The 14,420-nt window shown below is 42.3% G+C and overlaps 1 pseudogene; it reads left to right on the top strand.

Annotated features, from left to right (window-relative positions):
* The first annotated feature begins 522 nt into the window (after positions 1-522).
* LOC138829904 (chromodomain Y-like protein) lies at positions 523-14,169 on the top strand (annotated as a pseudogene).
* The last annotated feature ends 251 nt before the right edge of the window (positions 14,170-14,420 follow it).

A 14,420-nucleotide genomic window follows, 5' to 3' on the forward strand; every position in this document is an offset into this window, starting at 1 on the left:
ACCCTTTTAGAAAGCAGAGGTAGAAACAGGGAATGAACCTCTGGTAGTCAGCCTAGGCCATAGAAGGAAGAAGCCATGACATGTATGTTACTTTAATGGGACCAGAGTGTAAAGTGGCACTACCATACCAGGCCATGGCCCAACAAGAACAGGTTTGTCAGAAAGACATTCTTGCATTGGAGAGATGTCTTTTGACCACTTTGGCCATGTTAATGATATTTCCTTATGCTGTTTCCCTTTTCCTTCCAATTTGTCGTACCTATTGCAGATCCTGTCCAGGAGACCCGTTCTCTCTAATCTTATTCTCTAAAAGTCTCCCAGTTTATAGCTTCACATATCCTAGACCAAAAAAGTATGGGGTAGATACTCTGTCAGACATAGATTGAAACTGAAAGGTATCTTTGAAGTAGACTTTGACAAGGTTCTGGTATTGACAGTCTTGTGTTGATATGTGCGGTGATTGCAACCAGCTTCTGGTCTAATTCTGAGATGACAGTGGGAGAGAAATGGTGATAGGACATCATGGATCACTATGGTTTCAAACCCTTTGCAGGTACATCTCCATTCATGGATGTGCTATCAGCCAACATACAGATGTCTGTTAAAGGGGTGATGGCCGGGAAAAGGAAATTTATTGGCCACAGATGAGACCAGCCTTTGGACAAGTGGTTTCCTTTCAGTGTGAGGCAAAGAGTACCTACCTATACAGAGATATTTTTCAGGAAGCAAGATAATTCACTCACATCTTCTTATCCACAAAATAATCTGAGAATAACTCTGGAATCCCAGAGGTGGGAGTTATGTGCTTTGCATTTCTACACGACTGCTTTGCTTCATGGCTCTTTATGCTCTTCTGAAACCTCCTTCTGAGCTGGCCCACAATGTGCCCAGGAGGCAGGAATCAAAGGGGACTTGGAAGCTTGGCTGCTAATCACTCTGGCCACACTGACTTGGGGCTGTAGGCATGTGCTGGGGATCTGCTCTATTCTAATGGTATGGGCTCCAGTGGGAGCTTTGGTTCTTACCAGGAGAAGTTAACAGTGCCTCTGTTTTTGAGCCATCTCCCAGGTCAGGATGTCTTTATCTGCAAAGGCTTGAGCTTTGCCATATCTCTCATCATGACAGGTTCTTTCTTTCTTTCTTTCTTTCTTTCTTTCTTTCTTTCTTTCTTTCTTTCTTTCTTTCTTTCTTTCTTTCTTTCTGTCTTTCTTCCTTCCTTCCTTCCTTCCTTCCTTCCTTCCTTCCTTCCTTCCTTTCTTTCTTTCTTTCTTTCTTTCTTTCTTTCTTTCTTTCTTTCTTTCTTTCTTTCTTTCTTTCTTTCTTTCTTTCTTTCTTTCTTTCTTTTTCTTTAATTTGTTGGTCATGGGACTTGAACTCTAGGCCTAGGGGCTGTCTCTCTGTTCTTCAGCTCAAGTCTAGCTTTCTATCACTTGAGCCACAGTGCCACTTCCAGTTTTCTGGTGGTTTCTTGGAGATAAGTGTCTCAAGGCCTTTCCTGCCCAAGCTGGTTTTTTACTGGCATACTCAGATCTCTGCCTCCTGAGTAGCTAGGTTTATAGTCAAGGGCCACTGGTGCCCAGTTTGACAGGTTAATTATTTGCTAAACATAACAATGGCTGCATTCTGTCCTGGGAGAAGTTTCCCTATCATCCTACAACACTGATGGTCTTAGTGTTGTGGCAGAGCACACAGCAAAGGGGCTTTCTATGCATGCATATTGACTAATACCTGAAAAGGCAGCTTGCAAAGGCCAAGGAGATTGTTGTTGAAGAGATTGTTGTTCAAAAGCCCCTAGTGCTAGGAAGGCTCTGGAAATGCATACATCTCAACTTGCACTGGGCATTTCCAAATTTTAAGTTCTAGTGTTGTTTCTTTTCCTTTGTACACAGCTTGAGTAGGTTGTTCCAGACAAGGAAAGCTACCTACAGAAGGTCTGTGTGCTAGCTACACTCATACAGAACAAGCAGTTCAGGGCTTGATTTTTGGTACATTTTTAGACTGCAATCTCTTCACTGGTGAGGTTTTTTAATGTTTCCAAGATCATTTTAAATGATTTTTTGCCCTCTCACCATATCACTTAGGTTTCTATCCTAAGCTAAATCAGCAACAACAATAACAAAAACAACAGACTGGACTCACTTGTAAAGTAGTTAAAAGTGCCACCTGCTGTTCAAACTGCAGAAATACCCATTTCTTGTAACCTTCAGAGAAACAAAGGCTTTCTTTTTATTATTATGATTATTATTGTGAAAATACCATACAGAGGGGTCTTTAAAATGCTTATAGTAGTCTGTACCCAAAGTGGTCCTTATCATTGGAACTTATGGTGACTTCACGGTGATAAAAGAAGTCCTGAGTGCCCTGAAAACAGCCACTGCCGATGACAGCAGGTCTATCTCAGTGCACCCGGCAGCATCTTCTATTGTGGCCTGGACTTAATTTACTTCATAGACCATCTCACAGATGATAGAAAGAGAAAAGGCACCAAGATGGCAGATGCAATCAGGTTTGCAGAGCCAATGTGTTTGCATCGGGGTTGGGGTTAGTTTTCCAAGTACTAGAACTGAAGATCACAGCCCTGCATAGGCTTCAATGTCAGTCATTTAAGTCAGTTGACTCAATTAACTCATCTGCTCTTTCTATGAGTCTGACATTAATGACTGCTTATCAGAGGCCAACAACTGAAACCCAGCAAGTGCTCGGCATGTTGGCTAAGAGTGCTGTATAGATAATGTACAGCTGCATGGTACTTGTGCTGTACACTTCTCCTATGCTTCCCCAAATTCTAAATATTTCTAGTAGAGAGGAAAAAAGCTGAATCAGCTAATGAACACATCTTACATCTGTTGGGTTGTTTTAATAGTACTATGATTTGATTGGACTCAAAGCCTCATACATGCTAGGCATGCATTCTACCACACCTCCTGCCCCCTTTTTGCTTTAAGTATTTTAAGTAATTTTTGGGCTTTGCTCTTCCCTCACATACACCTCCCACAGAGCTGGGATTTCAGGAATGAACCACCTAGCCAGAATAATTTGTTGAGATAAGGTCTGCTTGCTAAAACTTTGCCTAGACTAGCCTTGGATCTCAGTCTCCCCCATCTCTGTTATTCCCCAAAATAACATACCTATGGTTTGAAATATTATAATCCCATTATTATTCTGAGTTCTCAGATGTGGTGCTAGAAGGCATTGCCTTCTTACTTGACTTGAAATTATAAACCTTCATCAGTGGACATAATTCTGCTCTAGACTATCAGAACCTCATATCAAAGTGTAGACACTGCTCATTGTTAAATCATAGTTCAGGATATGTTGCATGTCTTTAAGCCTCACTTTTTACACACACACACACACACACACACACACATGCACACACATACACACAAACACACACACATACCATTGTCTTCAGTGGTGACTTTGTACATCTTCTGTGAGACCACCTGAGTTCTCTCTTATGCATCTTAGAGCTTTTCTTACCAATCTTGCTGCTCTCCAGTCTTCTCCCTCCTCAGGTGTCCAGTCTCTGCCCTTGACAGTGGCTGAGGCTTGTAGTACTGGGATTAGAGAAAGAGAAAAGATAGATACAGATATTTAAGTAGAAACCTCATCTCTTGCACTTTTGGGTGATTTTAGATGCTTGTTTTCATCAGATCCTCACTCCTATTACTTCTCCCAGCCTCCCAATGCCATGTCCTTCTCCTGGATTCCACAGAAGGCTCAGCTGATATTATAGGAAACTGAAACATTGTGCTTCTGTGAAACCTGCATTGCTGCTGCTTTGAGTAAATGTATTTTTATCAGCAATAATTTTGCTTAATGGAATATGGGAGAATCAGAAAAAACTACTTATTTAAAGCAGTTTCACTTAACCTTTCTCTTACTCAGTTTATTTAAATTAACTTTATATGCCTATGAGGGACATTACACAAAACAATCTTTCTATGTATTGTATTTTTGCTTGTTTCTGTGGTATCATGACTCAAATTCCTTAAACTTTTTGAGGCAAAGATCTTCATTGTGGCAAATATTCAGAATGGAAGGAAAGGGAAGTCAGAATGGAGATCAATTAACATCTTACATCATCCCATCATCCACTGTCCAGGGCTGCTATTTCCACTATTGGAATTGATGATACCCAGTTTGCAGATTCATTGTCATGAAATGGCCCTTACATCATTGATAAAACTGAGTATCTTGGGTTCCCTTTATAGCATTGGACTTTTGATGTCTGCATACTATGTGTCTGAAGGACCCAAGAGCAAGCTTATCTCCACAGAAGTGAGGTCTCCTCTCATGATAGAGTGAGATAATGTGCAGACTTTCCAAAGGAAGAGGCTATTACTCAGCACTCCTATATTACAGGATTTGGAGAGAGAACAAAACAAACCCGTAAACTGGCCCTAGAACTTGACCTCTTCCTACTCATTCCTTTCTTCTTCAGATAATAAAGTTGAGTAAGCTGAGGAAGGAAGCACACTACCTCCTAATTCAAATTTTGTTGCCTGGTTTCTCCAGACAATTCCTACACCCTTCCATGAGGGTTTGACCTAACATCTGATCTTGTCAAGTGTCTTCTCAGAAGGAATTCTATTGAATAATAATGTCTTCAAAAACTAACTTTGTGGAAAATCTTTCCTTCCCTTCCATATCTAAGACAGCCTTTAACTCAGTTCACAGATAATCCAGTGGGAACAAATACAAATTGAGTATGCTGCATTGTACACCTATTAATGTTTATGGGCTTTAATATTAAGTTTTAAAAGATAAGTATAAAAACCAGGAGCCTGCTGGTTCATGCCTGTAATCCTAGCTACTCAGGGTGCTGAAATCTGAGGATTGTAGTTTGAAGCCAGCTGAGACAAGAAAGTCCATGAGACTCTTATCTCCAATAAACTACTAAGAAAAAGCTGGAAGTGGTGTTGGGATTTAGTTGGTAGAACACTAGCCTTGAGCACAAAGAGGCTCAGAGACAGTGCACAGGCCCTATGTTCAAGCCCCATGGCTAGCAAACACAACCGCATGTATACTTAACAAAACTGTACACATTTCCTCTTTAGGTCCATCATGATCTCCTACCACTAGCCACACTGCCGCTGGATTTTTGTAGTTCATGATCGTACAGCTTTGTGGACTGGAGAGGTCTCTCCTGACAGGTTATTTCTACAAAGATTTGGTGGGTGGCTGTGTTTTAACAAACTGAGTTTCTGTTCAACTCATGTTTACAAATGAGTTTACACATCATCATTGCACCCTTCCTCTGAGCAGGGCTGCTGATGAATTTAGCATGGACCTCTGAAATAGAGACATAATTTCATTTGACATTATTATCATTCCAGGCAAAAATTGAAATTCCAGTTATAAAACAATGTATCAATCCTATTGAAATCCTGGTATTGATTATCCTCAAAGACTTTGAAACCAGAATTTTTTTTAATCTTGAAAATGTAGTACAGAGGGGTTACAATTACATGAGCAAGGTAATGAGTACATTTCTTTTTTGGGGGGTGGGGAGTCCGGTCGTGGGCCTGAACTCTGGGCCTGGTCGCTGTCCCTCAGCATTTCACCTCAAGGCTAGCGCTCAACCACTTGAGCCACAGCACCACTTCCAGCTTTTTATTTCTGCTTCTGTGGTGCTGAGGAATCAAACCCAGGGCCTCATGCATGCAAGGCAAGCTCTGTACCACTGAGCCACCTTCCCAGCCCAAATGAGTACATTTCTTATCAAGCATTGTTCCCTCCTCCTTTGTTTCCCTTACCATCCCTTCCCATCTCCCTCCCCATACCACGCCAGAGTTGTAAAATTCATTTTTCGACATAACATCTTGTACATCTCATTGTTGCAATGGGTTCACCTGTATCCCTGTTTAAACAATTTGTTTTTTTCCCTTCCCCTCCACAAATTATAGCAACATCAAATACAGTGAAAACAGGGATTATACTGAGGAGGAGGGACATAAAAAACACAAAACAATCATCTTATAAATATGTTTAAAACAATAGCAAGAAAGAAAAAATATGAGTCCTTATCTTGGGATTCATTTCACCTAACATCAACTCCTCTGAACATTTCTGCTTGTCTCAGACATATACTAGTCATTGCAAATAAGGGAAACCATGGGACCTGTGTTTCTTTGGGCTTGAGATGAGAATTTTTTATGTATGTACAAATATATCATGGGAGAAGCATGGAATCATGGACAGTTTTTTTATTCTTATGTTTTCATGTACCACAGCTTTATCGTTAAACTCCATTGTGAGCCTTCAAATAATGCCTTGGGCCATCTCATTTAGAAACCTTAGATATTAGTGTGGCTTATTCTTTTAAAGGATCAATTCTTGCATAATGCAAAACATTACTTACCTTGGGGGCAATTGGCAAGGCTGAGATGAGGTTGGCCTCACCTAATGGACTACACCTCACACCAATTGCTGGAATCTGCATCTGCAAGCCCAGTTCTCCTGTGTTCCTTACAAACCTCCCAACCTCCCTCCTTACAATATAATCTAGCTGGAAGCAGTGACTCACATCTGTAATTCTAGCTACTCAAAAGTCTGAGATACATCCAGAGGATTTGTGTTAAGACCAGATCAATTAGAAAAGTCTGTTAAAATTGAGCCTCCAATGATTAGTACAAACAGGACTGAAAGTGTGATTCAAGTATTCAAGTGCCAGCCAACTAAGCAGAAGACCCTGAATTCAACTGCAGGACTTGCACAGGGGTGGGGGGGGAAGGCAGGGGGAGGGGAGATGCAGCACTATATTCAATCTTGATCGTATTCAGAGGATGAGGAACTAGTAGGAAGTGCCTCAATAGCTGTTGTCAGTCAAGCTCTGGCTTAGAACTCTGTATATGAAAAGTTTTAGTTATTCTTCAATGGTCAGGCTCAAACTACCTATAAAAAAATCACTTTATATGTATGCAGGTATAAGTTTATGCTTTGATCTACTCTGTGAAATCAGAACAAGAGACTACCTCTGAAAACAGAATCAGCTGTATGGTGGGGAGGAAGAAGCAGATTCCCTATATAGTATAGCATCAACCTCCCTGGAACTACAAAGCCTATAAAACAAACTCCAGCACAGCATTGGTTGTGTTTTATGGCAAGTTCTTGTCCCCTGCAAAGGCCTCCCTCTCCCATGTCTGCTTTGCTCTCCAATTTCCTGTGGCAGTAGCATCCAACAACACATAATGGGATACAGGCATTGAGATGCTTGCTGATCTTTATTTCCAACCTTATGTCTTAAATTAGCTTATCTCCATGTCCATAAGTTAATTTAGTCCAGTTTATAAGACCTAAGAAAATACGTGTTTCCAATTCAATGTGTAAAGTCTTCTTGCAGGGGCAGGTTATATCCCTTAGTCAATAACCCTTCAGTCAGTACCAGACAATCTTAGTGCCAAGTTCACTCTGAATTTTCCCTTTTCTTGGATACAAGAACTCCCTAAAGTCAGTATAATCCTTGGGTCTTCAAAGAGAGAAAGTTGGAAATGCTATATGCAATAGTCAGAGTGGCCAAGAGCCACTGTAAATATGAAAGCCCTTCTGGCTATGTCACCTACAACTGGTGGTAGCAGCGACACCTGTGTAATATCCAGGCTGTAGGTAAGCCTTTACAACCTGCAGCAGGTAGATCCACAGTCTACCTTTTCTGGGAGGAGGCTTTTTAAGAAATCTTAATTTTTATGATTTGCATAGTTTCTGCTTGGCAACTTCCAATCTAGAATAGATTTTTGTCATCTGCTCACATATGCAATGTTTTTACTTTTCCCTGTGTACTTTTTTTAACTTTAGAAACTTAGTAAATACTTTCATCCAGTTTAAGAAGCCTAATTTTGTAGCAGTAAAAGGCCCAGCCATTGGACTAGGAGCAGCCACATGGCCTCTTTGTGATGTGGTTTGGACCAAGGAAAAGTCTTGGTTCCAAACACCTTGTACCCCCATAGGACAGAATCCAGATGGCTGCTCTACTGATATCTTTCCCAAGGATATGGGAGGCACATCTGTGAGCACCTTGGTTAAAAACTTATTTTAGACAATGTCCTAAGAACCTGTGCTTTGGGTGTTGTTTCACTCAGGGTATCTTGTGTGTTCTCTGGGGACATTTCATCAAACCCACTTGGTTCATGTAGTGCTGTAATACTTCCCAGGAGAAGGCCTTTCCTCCCATGAGGAGCCTCCAGATTTACCTAAATCACACTGATACCCAGTTTTCAATCAAGAATTTTCTTTTACTTCACTTTAAAATCTGCCCTTTTAAAGTGGCAGTGGGAGGCCATGCACTAGTGGCTCACACACTAGCCTTTTGGGAGGCTGATACCAGAATTGCAGTTTGAAGCCATTGTAGGCAGAGAAACCCAAGAGATTCTTATTGCAATTAGCCTGGAAAAAGCCACTAGGGATCAGTGGCTGGAATGGTAGAGTGCCAGCTTTGAACAAAAAAGAGCTAGGTAAAGAGCCAAAGGCCCTGAGTTCAAGTCCTATTATACACAATATCCCCTGCACCCGTACCCACACACCTTCCCCAACAAACACACAAAGCAATTAGGGAGCAAACTTGCACAAATAAAAGAAGCAGGGAGAGGGGTTCAGTATAATTTTGTGGCTCATTTTTTTCACTATTTAAATTGGTCCATTCATGATGAGAGATTGTGTTTGTGTTTTCTCAATTACATATACCTTGTTCCTTAGTTCTAGAGACAGACTGAGATTGTTGGCAGAGAGGAGAATCCACAAAGATTGAATTCTGTTGAAGAGAGGGACTGGATGTCAGATTGGATAGGGGACAAGTGCAACTCCTCCAGCTCCACCACTGAGTGTCCCATAGTTTGACCTGGCCAATTGGCATGATGCTGTCTTTGTACCCATCAGTGTGGGGAGTTCAGGAAGACCATTGTGTCATGGAAAATGACTGTAGCTGAGGGAGTTGCGGAAGGAACTGACAGCCCACAGCTGAAGTAACAGGATCTCCGTTTGGGGTTCACAGCTAAGTTTACTTCCTCATGTAGAAATATCCAGTATCCAAGGGTATCACTTGCTTGGGGAGCCTACAATGAGGGGAGATAGTACAATTTCAGGCAATCTTGGGAGCAATTAGAGTACAATGAAGAAGAAAATGTGTGTCTCCTCTCTGAAATTCCAGAGGGTAAGAGCAACTGAGGAGAGGAAGCTGTCAGTCACTGCTGAGTTGGTAGGGTTGAGAAGGAAGGCACATTGGAGCTGGGAGTCACATGTGTAATCCTAACTATTTAAGATGCTGAGATTTGGATGATCATTATTCAGGGCCAGCCCAAGCCAAAAACTGGGTGACATCTCCTCTTAAGCTATCAATTAATATCAACTTCACTACAACAGGAAGCTTAAAATAGGTGAGTCCAGGCCCAGGCATGTACCTGGATAGGAAGCAAGACCATAACTAAAAAATGAGCAGCACAAAATAGGCATATAGCTCACCTACCTAGCAAGTACAATACTCTGAGTTCTAACACGAGTACCATGAACAAGGTTAAGCATGGTGACCTCGGTGCCCCAGTGTGATTCACTGAGATTGCTGCAGCATCTGTTGCTCTGTAGGCTCCTGCCAAAGAGGAACAGTCCATCGACATCCCTCAATCTATGCCTACCAAGACAGCAAATGCTGAGCAGAACCCCTCACGATGGCCAAGGATGGAGGTTTAGTTGGAACTTTGGCCCCTCAAAGGGGAGGAGAGCAACGATCTGCAGGACCAGATGGACTCCTGAGTGAGAGAAGGGCAGAAGGAGGCAATGTTGAGGTTGGTACGGGGTTTGTGTTTAATGACTAATATGGATTCAGTGGAAATGTTCTGACTTTGATTAACATGTTTTATGACATGTGAATCAAGGGAGAGCTAGGGCAGTGAGGGAAACACACTTGTGTAAATTTTCCATAGGTTGAAACTTACTCTAAAGTCTAAGTTGTTTTTGAAAACTGAAATGTAGAGAAGTTGATAAAAGAGCACAGCTGCCCAGTACTGGCACTGTTCTCTGTAGATTTACCTGCCCTATCCATCCCTCTACTGGTGGGTACTTGTCCCCAGGGTGCCTCATACCCCATCCCAGTGTGCTGCTCAATCCAGAACAGCTGCTGTTGGGCAGGGAGGATCAGGAAACCCTGATGCACTCATGTGCCAACAGTGCCTCCTTCCCTTGGAGGCACAACACAATCCAGAGCTCTGCAGCACCCTATCATTGCTATGAATTGGAGTCTCCAACACTTGGGCTTTGCCTGCATTATTCCCCCACACCTCTAGACCAGCCTTTTGGGGACTTCTGAGACCTGGAGGATAAGAAAGGGAGGCCTGGAGGCAGCATCTCTTCCCATTGGAGCACTGAGTTTGCCACAAGGACCTAACAGGCTGAGAATCTTGGGAATGAACAATGCAGGGTGGCTAAACTTTGATACTCTCTGCTAACATGTCAGGCATTTACTGACATTTATATTCTAGCCCTCTGTGTCCACCAAACCATGGCCATTTGGGGTGTGTGTGTATGTCTGATAAGTCAGAAAGTGATTGCTAGCAAACAAGAATGACCAGTGCTAATGGGTTCATATGGTTGACTGTACTGGCCCTTTATGAGAGATCTCTGGTAGATCTGAATGTGATGTTGCAGTTGACAATTCTTTCCATCAACCCATCCCTCTATTTATCATTCAATTCACATCCTACTCCCTACTTTTCCAGCTCTCTGACCAGCAGTCCAGGTTAACACTCAGTACTGTTCAGCCCCAATACTTTGACATCAAGTAGATGACCAGTGCAGTCCCATTTGGGGTTATTTTCCTCTTCTTGTCACTATAGGATGATACTGTAAGAAAGTGGCCAGTCCCCTCCTTGGCTTGCATACCCACACTGTCTGACCACAACAAATCAATTTCTATAAGCTCATAAGTTCTTAGTAAGTATGAAGGTGTCTTCTCAGAAATTGCATGCCATGTTTTAGGCTCCTGTCTTTCTTCACCTGTAGCCTAGCATACCTTCCTTGGGCAGATTACTGAGTTTTTCTGAAACTTTGCCAGCAATTTGAGAAGAGTAAGGGTTGGACTCAGGTCTCAGCCTCCTACTTTCCTGATATCCAGGAGTCCCACACGTACAAGAGAGTATTCTGCCCTCACCTGGGATGTCCATGTTTAGCACATGATGGTATCGCATCAGGTCCCATAGTGGTCCACCTGGCATTGAAATGCTTTTTTGTCCATTTTACTATGCTGTGTCCACCTATCCCTACCTGATTAAGGGTAGATCTTTAAGCTCATTGTGAGTTATTATTGAAGAAGGTGACTTGTTAGCAATTAAATGCTAATTCTACCACTAAAGAATCCTTATTTCCAGGAAAATGTTAAGATCATTGTAAACAATAATCTGGGGGAATGTGTGGAGGTGCAATGGTATGGGAGGATGAGGGTCAACTAGAGGAAAGACTAAGTAAATATGGATAGGTAAACACCATCAAACCAAATGGCATTTTGGAAGTGGAATCTTTGTAATGAATGTTGACAGTGGTAGAATTCTTGATGGTTCATTGTGTTTGGAAAGATAAAAATTGGTTTGAAGTCTCTGCAACATAAACATGTGCAACTTAATATTATCAGTGTACACAACAAGTGCACGAGTACGTGAAGTTGTACACATACACACACATACACAAAGTTGGAATTGAAGAGATGTTATTAGTACAGACCTAGGACTAAAGGACCTGTGCTACAAGCAGCACAAGGTGACCTATACTATGACAGCTCTTGCTCATATTGTATGCTCACCGTAAGCCATACTTCCAGCCCTTCTTTTGCGATTATTTTGAAGGTGGGATCTCAAGACTTTTCTGCTTAGGCTGGTCTCAGAGCCACCATCCTCCAGATTTAAGCCTACCTATTAGCTAAGATCACAGCTATGAGCCACCAATCCTGGCCCACTGCTTGTGTGTTTAAGTGGAAAATGGTTAACAGGGGGCTGGGAAGGTGGTTCAGTGGTAGAGTGCTTGCCTTGCATGCATGAGGCCCTGGGTTCGATTCCCCAGCACCACATAAGCAAAAAGAAAAAAAGCCAGAAGTGGCGCTGTGGCTCAAATGGTAGAGCACTAGCCTTGAGCTGAAGAGCTGAGGGACAGCGCCCAGGCCCAGAGTTCAGGCCCTACAACCGGACCAAAAAAAAAAGAGAGAAAGAAAAGAAAAGAAAAGAAAATGGTTAACAGCCTTGAATCAGTCATGTCATTCACACTCTTGGCAAAATTCAGGAACTCCTTTTATTGTCTTGCACATCCAGTCATTTGGAAAAGTGAAAAGCACAAGTCAGGAAAGACTCCCTAGTAACAAACAGATGTGTATGGAGCTAGCTGGGAAGATGGACCACCATGACAGTGTGCTGGCTAGAGACAGATGGCTCCAGTTAGACCAGATGGAGAGAACCAGATAAGGGCATGAATAGAATGTAATGGAAGAGAACGATGTTAGAGCTATTGGCTGACTTTCAAAGGGCAGAAAACAAAAAGAAATAATGAGACTAGGCATGGTGGTACATGCCTATGATCTGCATACAAAGGTAGCTTAGCCCAAAGTCCTACTTAGATTAGACCCTATCTCAAAAAAGAGAAGTTACTGAGAGAACAGAGTGGAACCACTATCACTGAGTTATCTGGGAAAATTCAGTGGTCCTTGGGCCCTTCTCCTTTATCCACTCTCACTTGTCTGCCTTAAAAAACTGACTTAATATAAAGAACAAGGTTTAGTGAGATTTCTGATAAATGTTTACTTATAGTAGATCCTTTTCCCCCAAGGACAGGCTGCTTAGTCAACCTGTGGATTAGCAGAACATTCCACACTCTTCAGATGCTTATGACCTGTCCAAGACTGTGCTCAAATGCCAGCCTCACTTAGGGTGATGTTCAGAACCTTGCAAGGCTTTCTGCTGAGGAACAGGTCCCCTGCCACTGTGTTCATCCTTCTTGCCTCTCTTGAAGGGTGGTGAGTCAGCCATACCCGTGCCCTCCAGCATTAGCTCTTGTGCTATGTGCACTGCGTGGAAGTAAAAAAGCAGTGGAAACTGTAGTGTCCTGTGGGCAATTTTCATGAAGATTTCATCTCTTGAAAAGGGAGACTCTACCCACTGCTTGTTTACCTGAAGCCCAGAAGCTCTGGGTCTGGTTTTCAGCACTGCCAGGGAAACACAGAAGGAAGTCATCATTTCGACCCATTCTCCCCTCCTCACCCTGCATGAGCATCTGGGAGCCTGTTGTTGGAATGGTAAATCCAGACACTTTCCTCTGAAACCAAAATGAAAACCTGGGACAAAATTAAAGTCAGTGTAAAGTGAATAAGCATGTATCGATTTATACACTATTACATGTTGTAAAAACAAAAGAATGTTCACTTCCTTCATGCAGTCATTCGAAGTCATGTGTCAGACTCACTCAGCATGGCAATAATTTTGGGAACATCAAAGTCCTGGCTGCTTTGTCTCTTATAGTTATATCCACATGGTGAAATGTGATATCCAGAAGTAATAGCTCAGCCATTAGAACATGGGCTCTGTCTCAGGAACAAGTCACTTTTTGTAACTCAGAGAGGAAAAGAAACCCCAGACAGCCATTCTATGCCTGGCTCACTTCCATAAGATTAACAATTACTTGGCCTTATTTATGGCTCATTTTCTTGCATATGAAGAGTTCACACATGGGAGCTGGCTTTAGAGGATAGAGTGCAGATAAAGGAAGTTAAAACAATAACCTCAAACACAAAGTAGACCTTTTCTAGTTCACATTTTTGGAGTCCATATGATTCTGAATGAGGTTATGTCTTTCTCATAATAGCTCAACCCATCTGCCCATTGGATCATGACTCTACACAATTCATAATTAGTGTCTACTAGCACATGTGCCACAGGATCTGGGGTTTGTGAGTAACCATCCTCATTGTTGACATTGGGGGATGAGGCTCCCTCTGTCTGCTTGCATCATGTTTCACATCTCAACACTCTCCTTCCTTTCAGGCCAATGAAATGATGCTCAGTGGTTGGAAGCTGACCTCACAGGAGACTTGTGGCAAAGGCCTGGTCTCCCAGGTTTCTGGCCAGGGAAGTCATGGTTCTAGTCATGGAGCTTGCTTCCTGTAATACAGTTGTTCATGTAGTTGTTTCTTTTACATGTTAGTTTTTAAAAAAATAAAACCTTGGGTTGGGAAGGTGGCCTAGTGGTAGAGTGCTTGCCTAGCATGCATGAAGCCCTGAGTTTGATTCTTCAGTAACCACATATCCAGAAAAAGCTGGAAGTGTTGCAGTGGCTCAAGTGTTAGTATGCTAGCTTTAAGCAAAAAATGCTTAGGGACAGTGCACAGGCACTGAGTTCAGGCCCCAGGAATTGCAAAAGTGAACAAATTGTCGATCAGCTTTTACCACTTCAGG

The sequence above is a fragment of the Dipodomys merriami genome, unplaced genomic scaffold (genome assembly GCF_024711535.1).
Source record: "Dipodomys merriami isolate MVZ:Mamm:240054 unplaced genomic scaffold, mDipMer1.0.p SCAF_179, whole genome shotgun sequence".
Taxonomy (NCBI): Eukaryota; Metazoa; Chordata; class Mammalia; order Rodentia; family Heteromyidae; genus Dipodomys; species Dipodomys merriami.